The sequence below is a fragment of the Psammomys obesus genome, unplaced genomic scaffold, assembly GCF_907164565.1.
Source record: "Psammomys obesus unplaced genomic scaffold, mPsaObe1.curated_primary_1811, whole genome shotgun sequence".
NCBI lineage: Eukaryota > Metazoa > Chordata > Mammalia > Rodentia > Muridae > Psammomys > Psammomys obesus.
The window spans coordinates 3,649,015-3,670,796 of NW_026596147.1; the positions used below are offsets into that span (position 1 = coordinate 3,649,015).

At 37.6% G+C, this 21,782-nt stretch overlaps 1 pseudogene; it reads left to right on the forward strand.

The window, feature by feature from the left end:
- The first annotated feature begins 11,914 nt into the window (after positions 1-11,914).
- Positions 11,915-12,643, forward strand: LOC129666430 (spliceosome-associated protein CWC15 homolog; annotated as a pseudogene).
- Positions 12,644-21,782: the final 9,139 nt, after the last annotated feature.

Below are 21,782 nucleotides of genomic sequence, written 5' to 3' on the forward strand. Positions count from 1 at the left end.
CCCGCATAGCATCTTTAGGCATTCTCAGAGCTGGCCAGGTGAAGGGAAGTTTCCAGGTCAGTTTCATCACAGTGGCTCTATATCTTGTAACTAAAGTGTGTGTTGTCAGTAATAATATAGTCTTATCATTTATTTCAATGGATGACAAAAAGTATCGACAAGAGCCTGTATGGGTCGGGGGGTGTGAGGCTCTCAATTCTTTCTGGTTAAATCTCTTAAAAGGATGTTTCCCACCCCTGGCACTGAGACATTGTTAATTACCCTTCGTTTCTAAGAGAGGTATTATCCAAACAACCAAGCAAGTTCTCTGCCTTCTAACTCTTCTTTTTATATGTGTATAAACATATATATATGTTTATATATTTAATTGACTTACAATATAGTAGATTTTCATATGGTCTTTTCATATAACCTTTTAGTAATCCCTCCCTTTCTCCTTTCTCTTAATTCTCTCATAGCCCCAATTTTCTTCACTCTAACCCTGTTTAAACCCTTTCATCTCAAGTTATTACCCTCTTTACTGTCCTATCACCTCAGCTGTGTTTCATATCACCTTCTCCCTTAAGGCACTTCCCCGACCGATCCCTGTTTCTACCTTTCTGGCTGTGCAGGTACTCCACATCAAATATAGAACTCTACAGATTCAAGGCTAGGATCCACAGACAAGAACGCTGCAGATCCAAGGACAGGATTCACAGAAGAGAGAACAAGCAGCATTTGTCTGGGTTATCTCAGTACTATTTTTTTCTAGTTCTATACATTTGTCTGAAAAAAAAAAACAAACACCACAATTTCATTTTTCTTTATATATGAATAAAATTCCACTGTGAGTATGCAGTGCATCTTTATTACCTGTTGATGGATTAATAGGTTATGAATAGAGCAGCAATCAAAATAGATATATAGGTCTTGAAAGTGAGATCTAAAATCCATATAAGTATATGCCCAAGAGTGATATGCTGGGTTACGTGGAAGTTCAGTTTCTAGCTCCTCAAGGAACCTCAACACTGACTTCCATAGTACCTATATCATGTTTAAATTTCTACCAGCAGGGAAGGTCCTTCTTGCCCCAAATTCAAGCCAGCATTTGCTGTTGTTTGCTCTCTTGAGAAGAGCCATTCTGACTGGGGAAGGAAAAAAAAAAACTCAAAGTAATTTTAGTTTACATTTCCCTCACGAGTAATATGATGTTGAAATTTACTTTCTTGTCCAATAAATTGCCCATTTTTTTAATTTGGTTGCTTTTTTTCTTAATGTGTTTTGTGTGTTTGTTTTTGTGTATTATTGATATTAACCCTTTGTTGGATGTATTGATGGCAAATATTTTCCTCCTGTTGTATAGGGTTGACATTTCACTCGGTTGACATTTTGGTTCCTCTACGGAAGCTTTCCAATTTCATCTGTTCCCATTTGTCAGTTGTTGGACATACTTCCCAAGCAATCAGAGTCCTGTGCAGAAAGTCTTTACCTTCATCCATATCTTGCAGCATATACACCACTTTTTCTCTTAATAGTTTTATATTTTACATTTTTGTTCTGGTCTTTATTCTATGTGGTATAAATCTTTATGCAGAGGGAGAAATAAGAATCTAGTTTTATTCTTCTGCATGGGCATACCCAGCTTTAAGTCCCAATGGCAACATCAATAAAGGGAAAGAATAACTTTCCTATTCAAAAAATTTCCCTTTCTTGTAATGGCCTTAATATAAGTAGCTAGCCATATACTCTGCATGACACAACTTTATTTTGTCAAACTTTTCTAATTTGGCAAGACAGATTTTAAACACAAATAACTTGGCAGAAAATTCATCAATCTTACTTTTAGTGGCAAGAAATAATGAATACATCTTACAGAAAGAAATGTTACAATTATTATACAGCAAGAAATAAGTGTTGAATCAATTGTGATTTTTAAATGTAATTCTCCCTTGTCATATTTCTGCAATATTCAACCTCATATCAGGTACTATTAAAATAGAATTTTAAACTACCTTCTAAATATTTATGCTTATACCCATAGACTAATGCTTCTGTCAGCTTTGTGTAAAGAAACTTCTTTTTAAAAATGTTTTCATACAATATATATTGGTAATATCCTTCCTCCACCTCTCCCCAAATGCCTCTTCTCATACCTACCCACTTACATATTCTTTTTAACTCATAAAACGGCAGTGGTTAATGCCAAGACTCATAATTGCTCAACATGCTGAAAATAAGGGATTTCTTAGTGCACAGCCCTGAGACATGCATATTACCTACTTCAAGGCCCTAGAACACTGTAGAGTAGAAGGAGAGTAGGAAGAAGTACTGTAGAACACAGTGTCCTGAATATGACATCATTGTGATCTTAAGCACAATGCAGATGTAACTATCCCACAAGACCTACACACACACACACACACACACACACACACATTAAAATACACATTAAAATAGGTAAGGAAACTAGACACATGATATATCTTCAGGAATGAGAATAAGAGGAGGTGATGGGGAAGAATGGGCTCATAAAATCTAGCATAAGCATATGAGAGTAGGAAAACTAAAATAAATTTTAAAAAATATAATTTAAATGATAATATTTTTATTAAATAAAATTTTAGAGAGGGAAGCTTAGAACCTTGAATTAGAAATGTTCTTTCATTAATCTATCAGCATTATATATTTGAATTTTCCAAGAAAGTATTCACTGCACCTTGTAGTTTTGTACTATTTTAACTATTTGAAGTCTCTGATCTCTCAGTAATTTCAGAAAAAAAAAAAAAAAAAAAAAAAAAAAAGAGTGCCGAAAGATAATCATTATCTTCTCGGTTACAACTGTGGTCAAGCTGAACAAATCTACTTCCTGTCTCCTGAACAGTCTCATAACAAACATAACAGCCCCCATCTGGCCTGAAGTTTACACTGTAGCTACTTCTGTTTTCTACTTGGCTGCGCTCTTGAGAATAAAGTTTCATCTGTTCCCCTTCAGATTCTTGAATTTGCTGGCTTGGCTTTAATGTTTACTATACAAGCCATCAATGAAACTCAAAAAGCTAAAGGAAAACAGATTGCAAAAAAAGAAAAAAATCACTCTTTAAATACCTGAACCCCCCAAATCCAATTAGGAATACAGAGGATCTTACCTACATGTTATCTGAGCACATGATGAAATGGACTTAGCATTGATCAAACTAATGAAAGAAGAGAATTAATTTTGAAGAGAATTAATTTTGAACTTGATAGGGAAACATATGTTCATATTTCTGCTTTTTCAAGAGAGAGAGATAGCCAAGGGATTTTTACAGAAAGTTTCAAATAGTCCCACTTCTTCTTGATCTGCTTTTCACAGGTACTCTTAAACCAACTAAAAAGATAGGAAGACAGCAAATTATCCCTTAAATAAACAGCATTGACTTCAGAAGATAGGCTATAGTGTCTGCTTTTGTATACCATGATTTTAAAGGTTTTCTGTGTTTCTTGGGGTTTAAAGTAATTAGTATCAACTACAAATGTCTGTGATACACCATTTTGATTTTGTCCTAGAATATGTCAAATTACTCATGGCTTTTTCCCAAATGAAAGATGATGTTCAGTCAGTAGATAGGCAATTCCACCTGGCTCTCTAGGATGGAATACTTCCCCTATGTTCCCTTTTTCTGTCTAATAATATACCCACATAAGAATTTTGGTACCAGGTACATCTTTATGAAGCCATAGTTTCTTTCAGTGTAGATAAGAATACCTAAGTCCAGCTTCACTTTATTTGCATCTTCCTAATACCTCTTTAAACCACTCTAATCTAGTGCCTACCTGATCGCCTCTTTTTACTCACACATTAGTTGTGATAAACTTATCTCAAAAACTGCTCATCTCTCTCAAAAACTGCTTAGCATTTTGCTGCTCAATATTTTCTATTTCCAAGAAATAAGATTTCAGAAATCATTATCAATAACAGATATTAATCAAATATCTGACCAGTCTTAAAAGCAGCAAGCACTATAGTGGATTTTTTTCTCATTTGAAAGCATTGACTTTAGAAACATTTATGATATATTGATTTTTTTTTCCATTGCCAATCAGGGGAAATTGCTTTTTAAAAAAATAATAACACTCTCTTAGTTTCTACAAATAAACAATTATAGCAGTTCATAATTTAAAAAAAAATCCTATTGCTACCTCAATTTTCCCTCTCCATCCTCCAAATCTTTTATTGTTCTAAACAGTTTAAAATCAGAATACTCAAACTGCATTCCTGAAAGTTGTTTTTCCTTTCTTTCTATCAATTCTCTGGTATTGTTTAGTATACACCTAACTGCCAATAAGTGTCCTAAACAGACAGAAGTAAAATAAATGACATGGCTAAAATTCATTTTTGCCTCATAAACATTATAACTTATCAATTAAAACAAATACTCATTTTCTATGCCAAGAAAACATTTTCTGTTACATTCACAATCTGCTTCTGTTGCCATCAGGTACTAGCAAAACCTCCAACAGATGGGAATCAGTAAAAGGCAATTTCAACTATAACTGACTGAATGAGTAACAAATGGAAGACGGTTCCTGCAAGTTATCCTGGCAGGCACACACTGCTATGAGAGCTTTCTGCAATGTTCTACTACTGATTCTGAGGATAGTATTGGGGTCTGGACAACAAATAACATTCTGCATGATATAACACAGTATATATGAATAAATGTGTGTGCTCACACAATTATCACCCACAACAACAGTCAAGGCTCTTGAGACCTTTCTGTTCTTTTTAGAACTATTTCAGAAGAGTGCAATAAAGCAGAAGGCACCAACTCAAAAAGGCATGCAGTCTTCATCAAAAGATAGGAGGCTTATACAGCCGACCTTGTAATTAAGGAGTACAGTGTAACTTATATTTTAATAAGGTTTAGGCAGAAGTGTTATTCAGGTGGGTAAACATGGTGATTACTTTCTTCCTAGAAGCACAAATTTTAGAATGTGATGCCAAGAGAAATACACAGATCATAGCAGGGAGAAATAGAATTTTCCTTTGGTACTGCATGCCTAAAAGATCCAAAGAAATATCTGACCTCAACTAAGCAAAACCATGAAACCATCATTCTCTGCTTTCTGCCCCTTGCCCAGTCTTGCTTGGGACAGCAATTTTGAGCTTCTCTTTTAGTTCTGCCCAGCACCTGCATAGAAATGCCAATGCCAGCAGGAGGGCATCCTTCATAGAAGGTGGTGAGTGGAAGCTGAGGTGGTAGGGAGGCAGGAAATACAGGGTTCATGTCTCAATGGCTTTAGGTTTTCCTAACAAACAAGGCCTTAAGTTTATGGTCAGAGTAAGCTATTCTTCATAACTCAGACTGATCACAACTGAATTCTTCATTATCTGGAAGATTCACGTTAGTGGAAAAGGTCAGAACGGAAGAAAGTAAGGTTGCTGTCTTCTCAAGCACTGATGCCTCATAAGACATGTCTGGTTAGTCCTTTTACCTTCTTTAAATATTTTTTTTTAATTAGATGATCCTTAGCTCTTAGAGGAAGGATTGTCTGCCCAGATGAAAAAAAAAAATTCATTTCAACTAAGTATGTGTATATGTATACACAGAATTATGTGTATTATAGCATAGTTTAAGGAGATCATTAACAGCATGATTGTTTTTGAATTTTCAGACATCCTTCCTGATATTTTACCACCCTCTATTCTTCCATTTTTATCTCCCTCCCTCTTTTCCCATTTCCCCAATTAGATTCCTTGTACTCTGACATCCCCCTCTCGATTGTTCCCCCTAATCCCTATATTTGCAATGGTCTCTTTTTACTTTTCTGGTATCTGCAATTACTCCAGGAAGATATAGAAGATATAGAGTTAGGAGGCTCCAATGAGAGAAAAATATATGTTGTCTTTCCAGGTCAGCGTTACCTCACTCATTGTGGTTATTTCTACTTCCATTTTTTACTTGCAAAATTCATATTTTCACTTTCTCTTTATAGCTAACTAGCACCTGATAATGTATACATATAACATTTTAAATATATATTAATCAGTTGAAGGACATTTAAGGTTTTTGTTTCCATTTCCTAACTGTTGTGAATGGTGCAGCAGTGAATATAGCTGAGCAAGATGTATCTGTGGAGTATGGTGTTGAGAATTTTTAGCGTACACCACGGAGTGCTGTAACTAGGTCATGTGATAGATTTATTTTTTATATTTGGGGGATTCTCCACACTGATTTCCATACTGGCTACACCAGTTTGCAGGTGCACCAACAATGAATGAAGGCCCTCCAGGCACGTGAAGCCCTTTTTTGAGTCGTTGAGAAGAGTTATCCAAAAGAATCAAAAAAAAAAAAAAAAAATGCTAGTGTCTTAACTGCCCCTCCTACAGGTGGAAGGATGAACTTCAGGCACAGGGCCCAAATTCCCCTAAGCTAGAACTGACATGAATGCCTCTTCCCTAAGACTAGCTTTCATTGTACCAGAAGACACAATGCACGATTCTGAAGGAGGGAAGCAACAAACAGTCCTACCCAACTATGATGCCTGTGAACCAAAATAATCACCAGCATGACATGATAACCCCAAGGGTAAACTAGACGCACACATACCTTGAAAGTAACCAACTCACTGGTTTTACACAAGACCAAATAAACAAGAGGGAAATCATGTTTAGGAATAGAAACATAGCCAACTATCTGAAAATAGCAAAGTCATGAACATTTATGAAAAGAACCTATAATCACCATTTTACCAAACAGCATAATACAGGCTCTAAACAGCTGTCCTTATACTCAAAAATAAGTGTCGGCCTCACTCTTGATTGGAGAAACTTCTCATTGCAACAAATATAGATTGTTTTAGAAAACTGTAATCAATCAAAGGTGAGAGTTATGGAGTCCATTCCCAGTAGATATACTTACAAAATATACTTCCTGCACCTAAATTTCATGTAACATTTTGGAATGGAAGGGCAGAAATATTCTAAGAACCAGAGTATCAGATGATTTTCTTTGAGGCCATGTTTCCTATGATAACAGGACCTACACCCATAAGATCTCAGTGGTATAACTGCCAAAAAGTTGAGCTAAACAAAGACCGCACCAATGGACACGTCGAGATGGTTAGGAGAAACACGCTGATTCCTCAACTCTAACCAAAGAACTGCAGGCAACTAAGAAGTGCTGGGAGAAGGAGAAATAGAGTTACACAGGGAAGAACACACCACTTTGGTTATTCAATACTAAATGGACAGCCTTGAAACACATGTATAAATAACATTACACAGACTGAGCTGGTTATATTTAGGAATATATGTATATGCATATACACACATGATGTAAAACCAATAAAAAAAAGAGGCAATGAGCTTGAACGAAAGTAAGGAGCCACCAAACAAATGAGCTAGTGCTAGGAACAGATTGTCTCTTACTGAACTGCCAAAGAGGTTCTAGACTTCCCCACACATCACAGGCTACTGTTAAAGCCGTTGATGTAATGGTTTGAATAGGAATGATCCCATAGACTCATGTGGTTGAGTGCTTGGCCCATAGGGAGTAGTATTATTTGGAGTAGGTGTGGCTTTGCTGGAGAAAGCATGTCACTGTGTGGCCAGGCTTTGAAGTCTCCTATATACAAGCTATGCCCAGTGTGTAATACAGTCCCCTGCTGCCTGCAGATCAAGATATAGAACTCTCACCTTCTTCTCCAACACCATGTTCACCTGAACACTGCCATGCTTCCCACCGTGATGATAAATGGACTAAACCTCTGAAACTGTAAGCCAGCCACAATGAGATGTGCTTTTTTTTTTTTTATAAGTGTTGTTATGGTCATGGTGTTTCCTCACAGTAATAAAATCCAAACTAAGACAATTGGTTATGCTCTATAACCTGATAACAAGACACTGTTGTTGAAGGTACCACCTACTTATGTCATTGAACATGATGACATCAATCTTGTGCTCAAGCAGAAGCTTCCCCACTGCTGGAGAGCATTCGTAGTGCTGCAAATTAATTTGCATGGTACCAGAGGAGGATAGTAATTATCAATACCACAGATCCATAAAACCTACAACCTGCGACAGTGACAAGACTCCAAAATATACAGGAACAATAGTATCACAAATGTCATGAGAGTAACCAACCATATTTTATTGGATTTCTGGCTCATTCATGAGATAAAACCTTACCTGACACTGCTAAAGTGTCCAAGAACCTGAAACTAGATAGGTCAAGGACCCTGGAGTAAAACCTACTATTATTCCACTAAAGAAACATAACAAAGAATGACTCCTATTTACATCTTGATATACCTATATATTAATTCATCAAGCTTCACTGGAGATGATTCTTCTTGTAATGCGTGATAGATAAAACAGACTTGCTATTTGACTTTGCAGACAAAGGGAGATTTTGGAACACTCATTCCTAAATAAAATGTGTTTATCGCATTTATCCCGTCAAAGTTTAGGGTTCTTTAGATAAAAGGAGAAGCTATTTCCCTGTTGGGAAAGAGAAAATCCATTTTCTCCTACGGAGCACCATTGGGTATGCCATCTACACTCCAGGGAAGGCATCATGCCCAGGAGTAGCTGGACAACAGAAAGTGGACTTCATCCTTTTACCTTCTTTTTGTTTTTGTTCTTACAGTCTTGGATCAACAGCACAGATTAAAATGTAAACTAATCTTTACTGTCACCAAAGATGGCTCCTTTGGGGTGGTAAGACATTAACTGCCATAATATAAAACATATAAATTATGAAGATGTCATCTTCATGGGCCTTTGAAAGTGAATTAGTGTATTTTTTCCATCAATGGAATACAATTTGGAATGAAATTTTCTTCTTGTGAGATTTAAAATATTATAGCTGTCCCACTTTCTCCTCTAGCAGATTTAGTGTATCTGGTTTCACATTGAGGTCTTTGATCCACTTGGACTTGAGTTTTGTTCAGGGTGATAAAAATGGTTCCATTTACATTTTTCTATATGTAGACATCCACATAGACTAGCACCATTTGTTGAAGAAGCTGTTTTCTTTCCATTGTATGATTTTGGCTTCTTTGTCAAAACTCATATGTACATACGTGTGTAGGCTTATTTCTGAGTCTTCAATTAGATTCCATTGATCAACCCTATTTTTATACCACTACTAAGCAGTTCTTATCACTATTGCTCTGTAGTATAGCTTGAGGTCAGGTAGGAGGTACCTCCAGAAGTTCTATTATTGCAAAGGATTGTTTTAGTTATTCTGGGTTTTGTTTGTTTGTTTGTTTGTTTTTCAATACGATGTTTAGAATTGTTCTTTCAAGTTATGTGAAAAATTATGCTGGTATTGTGATGAGAATTGCATTGGATCTGCAGATTGCCTTTGAAAAGATGACCATTTTTACTATGTTAATCCTACCTATCCATGAGCACAGGAGATCTTTCCATTTTCTGGTATCTTCTTCAATTTTTTTCTTCCGAGATTTGAAGTTCTTGTTATACAAGTCTTTGACTTTTTGGTTAGAGTTACCCTTAGATATTTTATATTATTTGTGGCTATTGTGAAGGGTGAGGTTCTCCTAATTTCTTTCTCAGCCTGTTTGTCATTTATATACAGGAAGATTACTGATTTTTTTTAATTGATCGTGTATCCAGCCACTTTGCAGAAGGAGTTTATCAGGTGCAGGAGTTCTTTGGTGGATTTTTTCGGGCCGCTTATGTATACTATCATATCATCTGTGAAAAGCAATACTATAACTTCTTCCTTCCCAATTTGTATCCTTTTGATCTCCTTTAGTTGTCCTACTGCTCTAGTTAGAACTTGAAGTACCATATTGACGAGATATGGAGAGAGTGGGCACCCTTGTCTTGTCCCTGCTTTTAATAGGATTACTTTGAGTTTCTCTTCATTTAGTTTGATGTTGGCTTGATATATATAGCCTTTGTTATATTTAGGTATGGGCCTTTTATCCCTGAAGAGACTTTCATCATGAAGGGATGCTGTATTTTGTCAAAGGCTTTTTCTGCATCTAATGAGATGATCATGTTTTTTTTTTTTCTTTTGGTTTGCTTACATGATGGATTACATTGATTTTTGTGTGTTGAAACATCCCTGGGTCCCTGGGATGAAGCCTACTTGATCATGGCAGATGTGTGTTTAATGTGTTCTTGAATTTGGTTTACAAGTATCTTATTGACTGCTCCACCACTTCACAAGGGAAGAAGATAAAACTCAATCCTCATGTGAATAAATGAGCAGGGCTGTCTGGATAGGGGAGGTCTAAATAATCTCTGAGCAATTATCATAATCATGGTTTGCTTCTATTCAAAGTCATAATCATTAACACTAAAATATTGTATAAAATCCTTATCATGCTACTTGTGTACTTATACACAAGGACAGACTCCTGAGTGTCAGAGATTAAAACTGAGAGACCATCTGAGTATCTCTACTGTTTCCTTTTATTCATTCCTTTAACAAGTTTCCCTATATCTTTTTCACTGGCCTCAGTGCTGTTTCTTAACTCTCTTATATGCCCCTATGTGTCCTTTACCATGTGAAAGCACAAGAAGTAACTCTAAACCCAACCATAGTTCTTTGTAAAGCACAAAGAATATGCAGCTTTTTCAATGGCAGGATATTTATGGCTTCAGTGAAATTCCTTATACCCATATGCGATATTGCTACTGTCCTGCCACAAAGTTACGTAGGCAATATTCTTTATTGAGCATTCTCTCCCAGGATAGAACATATGTGCACACACACTCAGACAGCTTATAAGAATTCATAATTCTAGACTATGAGAAAAAAAAACATATTTGTGGAGATAGACACAAGTATTGTTACAAGTACTGATTGTGTAAGAACCTCCAAAAACCAATTTTTAGTGTTTAAGTATGGGGCATCACCTCAATGTCTTTGCAGCCTGTGAAGAAACCTCTATTCTATTTTGTGACTTCAGCAATCTACCTTTTACGCCTTCAGAAAAAAAAAAATTCTTTGTATGTGGTCCCCCGGAACTCATGTTCAATTCTTCATAGTCTGTGAATACTGTGTCTTCATTTCCCTGAATTTCTCCAGGAGGAAAAAAAAAATTACTGTATAACCTTGGGATAGAAAACCATTATATGTCTCTTCACTACCAGATTTCCCCTCAGAACAACAGCATTATACTTTTTTGCAAATCCATGAATACTGAACAAAAACCCAGCTCAGAGATTATGTGCTCAATATTTCCTTTATCTTTGTCTTCTTTTGTGTTTACTGTTCAGGACATAACAGTCCCTGTATCTTCTATCAATCAGTCCCCTGCTTTATGTAAAAACTCATTTAGGTATATGTTAATAAGGACAGTGTGTTTCTCCTACATATAAAACCCAATTATTTTGGTCGGAATGAGATGGTTCAGTGATTAACAGTACTTACCGCAAAGTTTTATGACCCAATTTTCAGCCTTAAGGCCCACCCATGTAATGAAAGAAAAGAACTGACCCTCACAAGTTGTCTTCTGACCTCCACAGATGTCATGACATGCACACACACAAAATAAATGAGTAGAGAAATAAACAAATAGTTAGATAAGTACATAAAAAATAGACAAATAAATTTCAAATACTATTATCTTAACAGATCCTTTTTGTGGCAGTAAACTTTATACACTGCAGAATGTCACTGATAGTGGGGATTGTAGAGGTCACTTCAAAATCTATCAACCACAGATAGGGCATTTTTCTCACCACTGCAATCAAACGCCTAGCAAGAAGCAACTTAAAGGAGTAAGGATTTATTTGGTCTCGTAGTTTGAAAGGCTACAATTCATCACAGTGAGACAGGCACCAGACAAACCCAAGTGACAAGATTATGCAAGAGACTCTTTATCTCCTCAAAGTTGGGGCAAACAGAAGGGTGGCAATGGTTCGCAGGTGAGCTTCCCAAGGCGCTGCATTGGACCCGCAGAAGAATGAAAGATGACAACAGCAGCCAGAACAACTTTTGAACCTGCAAGAGGTGGGAGACGAAAAGGAGAAGGATTTGAGCCATCTCTCAAAGCAGTACACAAGCAGAAACCTACCCCCTTATACAAAGATAAAATACAGACAAACTACATGGGATGCCCCAAAGAGATTCACAACCTTGACTTCAGGGGATGGAGAGAGACAGAGAGAGACACAGAGAGAGAGATGCTCCAAAGGAAAAAAAAAATAGGGACTGGAATCATCCAGCCCAAGAACATACAACTTCCTTTTCATTGTCAAAGAAGCCATGCTTAGACCAGATTGCTGCTGCCAACCTTGATGCCGACAATCCTCTCACAGATGAGAATGATGAGGATTTCGAAGAAGAGAGCGGAGTGATGAAGATGATACTGCGGCTCTTCTTGCAGAGCTGGAAAAAAATTCAAGAAGGAAAATGCTGAAAAATAGTCCAGGAAGGAACAAGAACAAAAGCAGAGGAAGAAAGAATTTGCATGGAAAACATTGAGTGGAAACCCTCTCCTTAATCTCACTGTCCCATCCCAGACTCAGGCCAACTTCAAGGTTAAAAGAAGGTGAGATGATGCTGTCTTTTTTTTTTTTTTTTTTTTTTTTTGAGAACTGTGTAAAAGGTACAGATGATCGGAAGAAAGAAAAAGGGATGTCAGGGCTACACTGAGATATGAATTTCACAGAAAGTTCATGGAGAAATAGATTAAATAGTAGAGTTTTATGTGCTTAATTAAAGACTGAAATGTTAAAGATAAAAAAAATGGGGACAAACAAGGAGCAGAAAGAGACTGAAGCCAGAAGTAGTGTCGGGTTACCACCTTCAAGGACTACACCTCAACAGCTTGCATTCTTTAGGCTGTACCTCCTACAGCTCCCCCCAAAAAAGCTCTTTTGTTTGTGGAGGGGGTTTGAGACAGGGCTTCCCTATGTAGCCTTGGCTGTCCTGCACTCATTTTGTTAACCAGGCTGGCCTCAAACTCTCAGAGATCCTCCTGCCTCTGCCTCCCTGAGTGCTGGGATTACATGCATGTGCCACCGGACCCAGTGGCCCCCAAACTCTGACAGAAGTGCTACCAGCATAAAGCCCAAAAACACATGAGCCTGTGATGGACACTTTATGATTTGGATAAACCACAACAAGCACCATTCAGTGAGATGAGGCTTCTGACCTTTGCTTGCCTTTTGTCCATAGCTCCCTTTAACTGGAATCTGACAGGACTCATAGCCAGGAACTTAGCCCTTCTCTTCACCAGCAAAATTTATTATCTTGCCTCTCATCTCCATAATGTTTTATAAAGATACAACTACCTATTGCTCTGATACTTGTAATGTCACAGGATTATTTTATTCTGGTTATGCTCTAATAGCTATTTATAACAATATTGAAATAAACATATAAATGTTATGTACATAATTGAACACAGTAATAGGTTATATGTTTCTTTCTCTATACAATACATGCCTATTAAATTTAATGGACATTTTATTACAGATAGATAATGTTCATGGCTTGAAAATACTGCATATCTGGCCTCATGCCATAAGTCCATGTGAAAGTTCTACACAAAAGAAGCTTTTGAATATGTATAGTGACTTAATCTTAACAGTAGTATTATATTCAGTGCTCATATGCTCACAGAACATTGATACAGAAGAAAAATAAGCAGGTCCGGAGAGTCCACATACACTAAGCTTTGGATGAAACCACTTTCACAGAGTTAGAAATAGTTATTCATGAAGCAAATAAAACCCTGCTGTATGATTTGTGTGGGACTTTGTTGTTTCTGTTGTTGTTATTTTTGTTTATGAACCTAACCTGTCAGGAAACCAAAAAGAATTCTGTTGTTTAAGCCACTTGAATTTAAAAATCTGTTATCAATGTAACAAAAGTGGCAGGTGTGGTGGCTCATGCCTATAATTCCAGTACTGTAGAGGCAGAGGCAGGAAAAGCTCTATGGTCTACAGCAGCTTTTTAATGCTGTGACCTTTTATACAGTTCCTCATGTTGTGGTGACCTCCAACCATAAAATTATTCCATTGCTATTTCATAACTATAATTTTTTTACTGTTATGAATCATAGTGTAAATATCTAATATGTGATCTGTATCCCACAGGTTTGAGAACCACTAATCTAGAGGCTAGTATGTATCATATGAGTTCAGAGCCAGACAGAGCTACATAATGAGATGCTGTCTTAAAAACTTATTTAAAAATAAATTAGCAAGGCAAGAAAAAAAAATAGAACAAAACCAGCAGATGGGGAACTACAAAATTATGATAAGTAGCTAGAGGATACCATGACCACTTCTCAGGTGCAATCTAACTACTGCATAATGGCACCACCCTAACTGGACAGAGGGGTGATGCTGCAATGTTGTCCTGACGTCACTGCTGCAGTCAGCACTGACTGGATCCTTAGAGAGCAGCTTGGAGTGAACACTCCCATTAATGACACACAAGTCAGGAGCTCACACTGATCCCACAGAAGTCAGGGCCCAGGAGTATGGATGCTGTCTACTGCAGTATCCACAGGTGCTCTGGTGACAGAATTCCTGAAAAGAAGTTCAAGCTTGCACCCGTTTCTCATGTTACAGCCAAAACAAATGAACAAAAATATGCTCTAAAAATTCTGGTTTTCCGGTGTATCTCTAACCAAGCAAGTTGAAGGACCTGTATGACAAGAACTTCACATTTCCAAAGAAAGAAACTGAAAAAGATATCAGAAGATGGAAATATCTCCCATGTTCATGGATCACTAGGATTAACACAGTAAAACTGGTGACCTTACCGAAAGCAATCTACAGGTTCAATGCAATTCCCATTAAATACCAAAACAATTCATTTTTTTAATTATTTTTATTTTTTATTTTTCTTTATTAATTACACTTTACTCACTTTGTATCCCCCCCTTGGTGCCCTCCCTCCTCCCTTCCCAATCCCTCCTTTCCTCCACCCTCTGTGTGCATGCCCCTCCCCAAGTCCACTGATAAGGGAGGACCCCTTTTCCTTCCTTCTGATCCTAGTCAATTAGGTCTCATCAGGAGTGGCTGCCTTGTCCTCTTCTGTGGCCTGGTAATGCTGCTTCCCCTTCAGAAGGAGGTAATTAAAGAACAGGCCAATCAGTTCATGTCAGAGACAGTCCCTGTTCCTATCACAATGGAACCCACTTGGATACTGAACTGCCATGGGCTACATCTGTGCAGGGGTCTTAGGTTATCTCCATGCATAGTCCTTGATTGGAATAGCAGTCTCTGGAAAGACCCCTGTGCTCAGAATTTTTTGGTTCTGTTGCTTTCCTTATGGAGTTTCTGTCCTTTCCAGATCTTACTGTTTCCCACTTCTTTTCTAAGATTCTCTGCACTCTGGCCAAAGGTTGCCCATAAGTCTCAGTATCTACATTGATGGTCTGCAGGGCAGAGCTTTTCAGAGGTCCTCTGTGTCAGGCTCCTGACTTGTTCCCTCTTTTCTCCTTCTTCTGATGTCCAGCCTCTTTGCCTTTCTGGATATGAATTGAGCATTTTAGCAAGAGTCCTCCCTCTTGATTAGTTTCTTTAGGTGTACAGATTTTAGTAGGTTTATCCTATATTATATGTCTATATGAGTGAGTATATACCGTGTGCATCTTTCTGCTTCTGGAATAGCTCACTCAGGATGATCTTTTCCAGATCCCACCATTTACCTGCAAATTTCATGATTTCTTTATTTTTCATTGCAGAGTAATACTCCATTGTGTAGATGTAGCACAATTTCTGCATCCATTCTTCAGTTGAGGGGCATCTGAGTTGTTTCCAGCTTCTGGCTATTACAAATAAAGCTGCTAGAAACATGGTTAAGCAAATGTCCTTATTGTATACTTGAGAATCTTTTGGATATATGCCTAGGAGTGGTATAGCTGGATCTTTGGAAGAGCTATCCTAGTTGTCTGAGAAAGCTCCAGATTGCTTTCCAGAGTGGTTGTACAAGTTTACATTCCCACCAGCAGTGGAGGAGGGTTCCCCTTTCTCCACAACCTCTCCAGCATGTGTTGTCTCTTGAGTTTTTGATCTTAGCCATTCTGATGGCTGTAAGGTGAAATCTTAGGGTTGTTTTGATTTGCATTTCCCTGATGGCTAATGAGGTTGAGCATTTCTTTAAGTGTTTTTCTGCCATTCGATATTCTTCTGCAGAGAAATCTCTGCTTAGCTCTGTTCCCCATTTTTTAATTGGATTACTTGAACTCATTGGCACATGAGACAACTTCCTGAACAGACCACCAACAGCACAGGCTCTAAGAACAACAATCAATAAATGGGACCTCATGAAACTGAAAAGCTTCTGTAAAGCAAAGGATACTGTCCTCAAAACAAAACGACATTCTACAGATTGGGAAAAGATCTTCAACAACCCTGTATCTGACAAAGGGCTAATATCCAGTATATATAAAGAACTAAAGAAGTTAAACAGCAAAAAACCAACACAATTCTTTACAGATCTCGAATTGATCTCGAAAGAACAATTCTCAACATCATATGAACAAACAAAACCACAGAAGAGCTGAAATAATCCTGAACAATAAAAGATCTTCAGGTGCTATCTCCATCCCTGATCTCAAGCTATATTATAGAGCAACAGAAATTTAAAAAAAAAATGGCATGGTACTGGCAAAGAAACGGACTGGTGAATCCATAGAATATAATCATAAACCCACACACCTACGAACACTTGATTTTTGACAATGAAGCCAAAACCATATAATGGAAAAAAGATAGCATCTTCAACAATTGGTGCTGATCTAACTGGATATCTATATATGAAAAAGTGCCAATAGATCCATATTTATCACCCTGCACAAAACTAAAGTCCAAGTGGATCAAAGACCTCAACATAAAACCAGACACACTAAATATATTAGAAGAAAAAGTGGGGAAGATCCTTGAACTCACAAGCATAGGAGACAACTTCCTTAACAGAACACCAGCAGCACAGGCTCTAAGAGCAACAATCAGTAAATGGGACCTCATGAAACTGGAAAGTTTCTGTAAAGCAAAGGACACTATTAACAGAACAAAATGACAGCCTACAAACTGGGAAAAGATCTTCACCAACCCTACATCCAACATAGGGCTAATAATATCAAGAATGCATAAAGAACTCAAGAAATTAAATACCAACAAACTAAATAATCCAATTTCAAAAATGAAATAAAATAAAATAAAATATTTTTTAAATGGGGTACAGAGCTAAACAGAAAATTCTCAACAGAGCAATATTGAATGGCTGAGAACCACTTAAATACTCAATGTCATTAAGAGAATGCAAATCAAAATGACCCTGAGATTCCATCTTACACCTGTGAGAACACATAATATCAAAATTCTCAAGTGATAGCACATGCTGGCAAGGTTATGGAGAAAGGGGAACACTCCTCCATTGCTTGTGGAAGTGCAAACTTGTACAACCACTTTGGAAATCTAGCACTTTCTCAGAATATTGGGAACAGCTATACCACTCCTGGGCATATACCCAAAATATTCTCCAACATACAATAAGGACTTCACTGAACTATATCCATAGCAGCTTTATTTGTAATAACCAGAAGCTGGAAACAACCCAATGTCCCTCAACTGAAGAATGGATAAAGAAACTGTGGTACATCGACACAATAGAAGATTATTCAGCTTTATAGACAAGGAGATAATGAAATTTGCAGGCAAATGGATGGACCTGGGAAAGATCATCCTGAGTGAGCTATCCCAGAACCAGAAAGATACACATGGTACATACTCCCTTATATGTGGATATTAACCATTTAATATAGGATAACTATAGTAAACTCCACAGACCTAAAGATCCTACATAACAAGGAGGAACCTAGGGAGGATGCTTAATTCTCATTCAGAAGAGCAAATAGAATAAACACCTGAAGCAGTTGAAGAAGGGAACAGAATGGGAGCCTACCATAGATGTCCTCTGAAAGACTTCCCCAGGCAGGATTAAAGCAAATGCTTTGAATTGGAAGAGTAGAGAAATAGAGGGACCCAGAGAGACAGGAGCTCCACAAGAAGAGCAACAGAGTCAACAAATCTGGGCCCAGGGGGCCTGTGGAGACTTATGCACAAACCAAGAATCATGCATGGAGAGGACCCAGGGCCCCTGCTCAGACATAGCTGATTGGCAGCTCTGTTGCCATGTAAGCCACCCAGTAAGGGAACCCTGGGCTGTCTCTGACATGAACTCTGTTGTTTGCTCCTAGATCACTTACCCCTGGCGGGGCAGCCTTGCCCAGCCAGAGAGGGAGAGGATGCAGGCAGTCCTGGACAGACTTGATAGTCTGGAGTCAGTTGGTAAGTGAGGAGGACTCTCCTTTTTCTGAGGACTACGGGAAGGGGATAGGGGGAAGAGAGAAGGTGGGTAGAACCAGGAGGAGAGGAAGGAGAGTCGATGATTGGGATGTAAAATGAATAAATTAAATATAATGATAATAAATACTGTTTTTTTTTGTTCTTCCAACTTCTTGCTCAGTACCTTTCAATGTGATAGTTACAAATATTTAGACACACACACACACACACACACACACACACAAGCATTTTACAGACATGCATACCCCTGCAGCACCTGGAGCAAATATAAGGACACAGAAAGTAGGAAATGGAGCTGGATAGCAAGAAAAACAGACTCAGGGCTCTATAGAGAAAGCATATAAAAAAATCTCTGTAAGCCATCCCTCTCCCTAAGAATTTCTTTTTCTGGCAGTTTGTGTGAGTTGTTCCTCTTTCTCTCCGCAGCATGCTGTTCTCTTCACTTCTCCAGGTACACCTGGATTTCCATTGCTTTAAACCAGCTGTGTCACCCTCTGTAGGCTGGAGGGCCCCAAGCTCCCCATATTTCCCTTCATTCTGCCATAAAGGAAACATTTGGCTCACCAAAGAAAGTATGGATTCTGATTTGGTTTTTACTACATTTGATTGTTTTCCTCACAGGAAATCGACCATCTCACAGTAAGAATATGTAAATGTGAGAGCAGAGTCTTGCTTCGGATTGATTGCAACTTGGAAAACTCTTTGTGTATAAAATCTTGAAATTTTTGGCCCACTCACTGTTGTGGGGTTTATACAATATAGTTCTTTAAAATAACTGATTACTGCCTTACTCATTTTGAAAACATACCATAGCTAACCCTATAACATCTTGGAAAAAGGAAATATTACAGAGTCCCATACCAAAAATTATACACACACACACACACACACAGAGAGAGAGAGAGAGAGAGAGAGAGAGAGAGAGAGAGAGAGAGAGAGAGAGAAACACAGACATTTGATTATATGATCAAAAATAAAATTCTTTTGTTTAGAACACTGGTTCTCAACCTATGGGTATCCACTCTTTTGGGGGTTGAATTATCCTTTCACGGGGTTGCACAGGTCACAAATATCTGGAATATCACATACTTGCATTATAGTTCATAACAGTATCAAAATTACAGTTATGAAGTAGTAATGAAGGTAATTTTATGGTTGGGGGTCACCATAACATGAAGGACTGTATTAAATGGTTACAGTATTAGGAAAGTTGAGAACAACTTTTTTAGAGCATGTAGCAACACGTCCACCAAACAAACTTCCTTTTGTTAATTTGACCATGATGTAAGGCATAACCTAAAGGCATCACCTTATCTGTACCTTTTCTTCATGAGTTTAAATACCTTTTTTGTTTAGAGTTCTGTGATAGCAGCCATTAAAAGACAGGCTATGGTACAAAGAGGAGGTAAGAAAATTTAGCCTTCCACACTGCAGAATGTAAATATGACTGACAATATCATAAATGGTAAAAGTAAAACTATTTGAGTTTAGAAATATGGAAATCTATGCCATAAGAAAATAGGAAGAGTAAGACACAAATTTAATTTCCTTGACTGCTTAGCCTATAGCCATTCATTTCATATTCCATGGTAATTACACCCTTTTCTTCTCTTGATAGCAATGAATACTTTGAGATGATATGTAATTGAAGGAAGTTCAGAAAGGAAATCAAGGCAGAGTATAACACTAATATTTATTAGTAGCGTTTTTCAGAACCACACACTAAAAAAAAGTTTTTTATTTTTTATTTTTATTTGTATTAATTCCAGTTTATTCACTTTGTATCCCCCCTGTATCTCCCTCCCTCCCTCTCCTCCCAATCTCACTCTCCCTCCCCCTTCTCAATCCATGCCCCTCTCCAAGTCTACTGATAGGGGAGGTCTTCCTCACCTTCCTTCTGATCCTAGTCTATTAGGTCTCATCAGGAGTGGCTGCATTGTCTTCCTCTGTGGCCTGGTAAGGCTGCTCCCCCCTCAGGAGGAGGTTATCAAAGAGCATGTCAATCATTTCATATCAGAGACAGTCCCTGTTCCCATTACTATGGAACCCACTTGGACACAGAACTGCCATGAGCTACATCTGTGCAGGGGTTCTAGGTTATCTCAATGAATGGGCCTTGTTTGGAATATCAGTCTCAGAAAAGACCCCTGTGCCCAGATTTTTTGTTTCTGTTGCTCTCCTTGTAGAGCTCCTGTCCTCTCCAGGTCTTACTAACCCCCCTTCTTTCATAAGATTCCCTGCACTCTGCCCAAAGTTTGGCTATAAGTCTCAGTATCTGCTCTGATACCCTGCAGGGTAAAGCTTTTCAGAGGCCCTCTGTGGTATGCTCCTGTCCTGTCTCGTTTTCTCCCTCTTCTGATGTCCATCTTCTTTGCCTTTCTGAACTGGGACTGAGCATCTTAGCCAGAGTTCTCCTTCTTGATTAGTTTCTTTAGCTATACCACTCCTAGGCACATATCTAAAAGATGCTCAAGTATACAAGGATATTTGCTCAACCATGTTTGTAGCAGCTTTATTTGTAATAGCCAGAAGCTGGAAACAACCCAGCTGCTCCTCAGTTGAGGAATGGATACAGAAATTGTGGTACATCTACACAATAAAATATTATTCAGTAATAAAAAAACAAGGAAAAGATCATCCTGATTGAGGTATCCCAGAAGCAGAAAGACACACAGGGTATATAGTCACTCATAAGTGGATATTAGGTATATAATACAGTATAAAAAAGTTTTAAATGAATCTATCTATATTCTATCTTAACAAAAGCCAGTTTTATTTTTAAGACTGTAAAATAAATGGCCAGAAATTGTTCAGAATTTGTAGCACCTGTTTTGTTGTTGTTTTTTTTTTTTTTTTTTTTTTGGGAGGTTCAACACTTTAAAAATGTTTACATTATGAACCATAATAAAACAAATGCTCATTTTAAGTGTTGAAAGATGCTGACTGACTTGTAGCAAAAATAGAAAAATGAAAAACTGTAATAACAGTAATATGTTCATTTAAGGTCCACCTGTTTAAATGTTTCCTAGGCTATTAAATGCGTCTGCTATTTTTTTCTCTATAACAAAATAAATTTCAAAAAGTATTTGTAAGCAAAAAAAAAAAAAGTATATGTATATATGTGAAGCCAAGTTATATGCAAAAGATATCTAAACCAAAAAGGAAAGAGGAAGAAAGGAAAACAGAAAGGAAGGAAGGAAGAAAACCTTCATAAAGTTAAATTGGTAATAAAGAAATAAATAAATAGATAGATAAATAAATAAAGTCATGTTCTAAGAATCTTAGATGGTTTTCTCTCCAAAGAAGGTTAAATAAGGCCACTGAGAAGAAACTGAGTTAACTTCAGCCATCAGACAAGGCACATCCACTTCAATATCCTGTCTCTTCTTAGTCATTGGCCAGAAAGCATCCTCTCAGATGTGTGGACACTGTGCACACCATGATGTAAGTTTTAGAGTACAGTTCAGGTTCAAGATGGAAAACCCTTCTGTAGGCCAAGACTTATAGT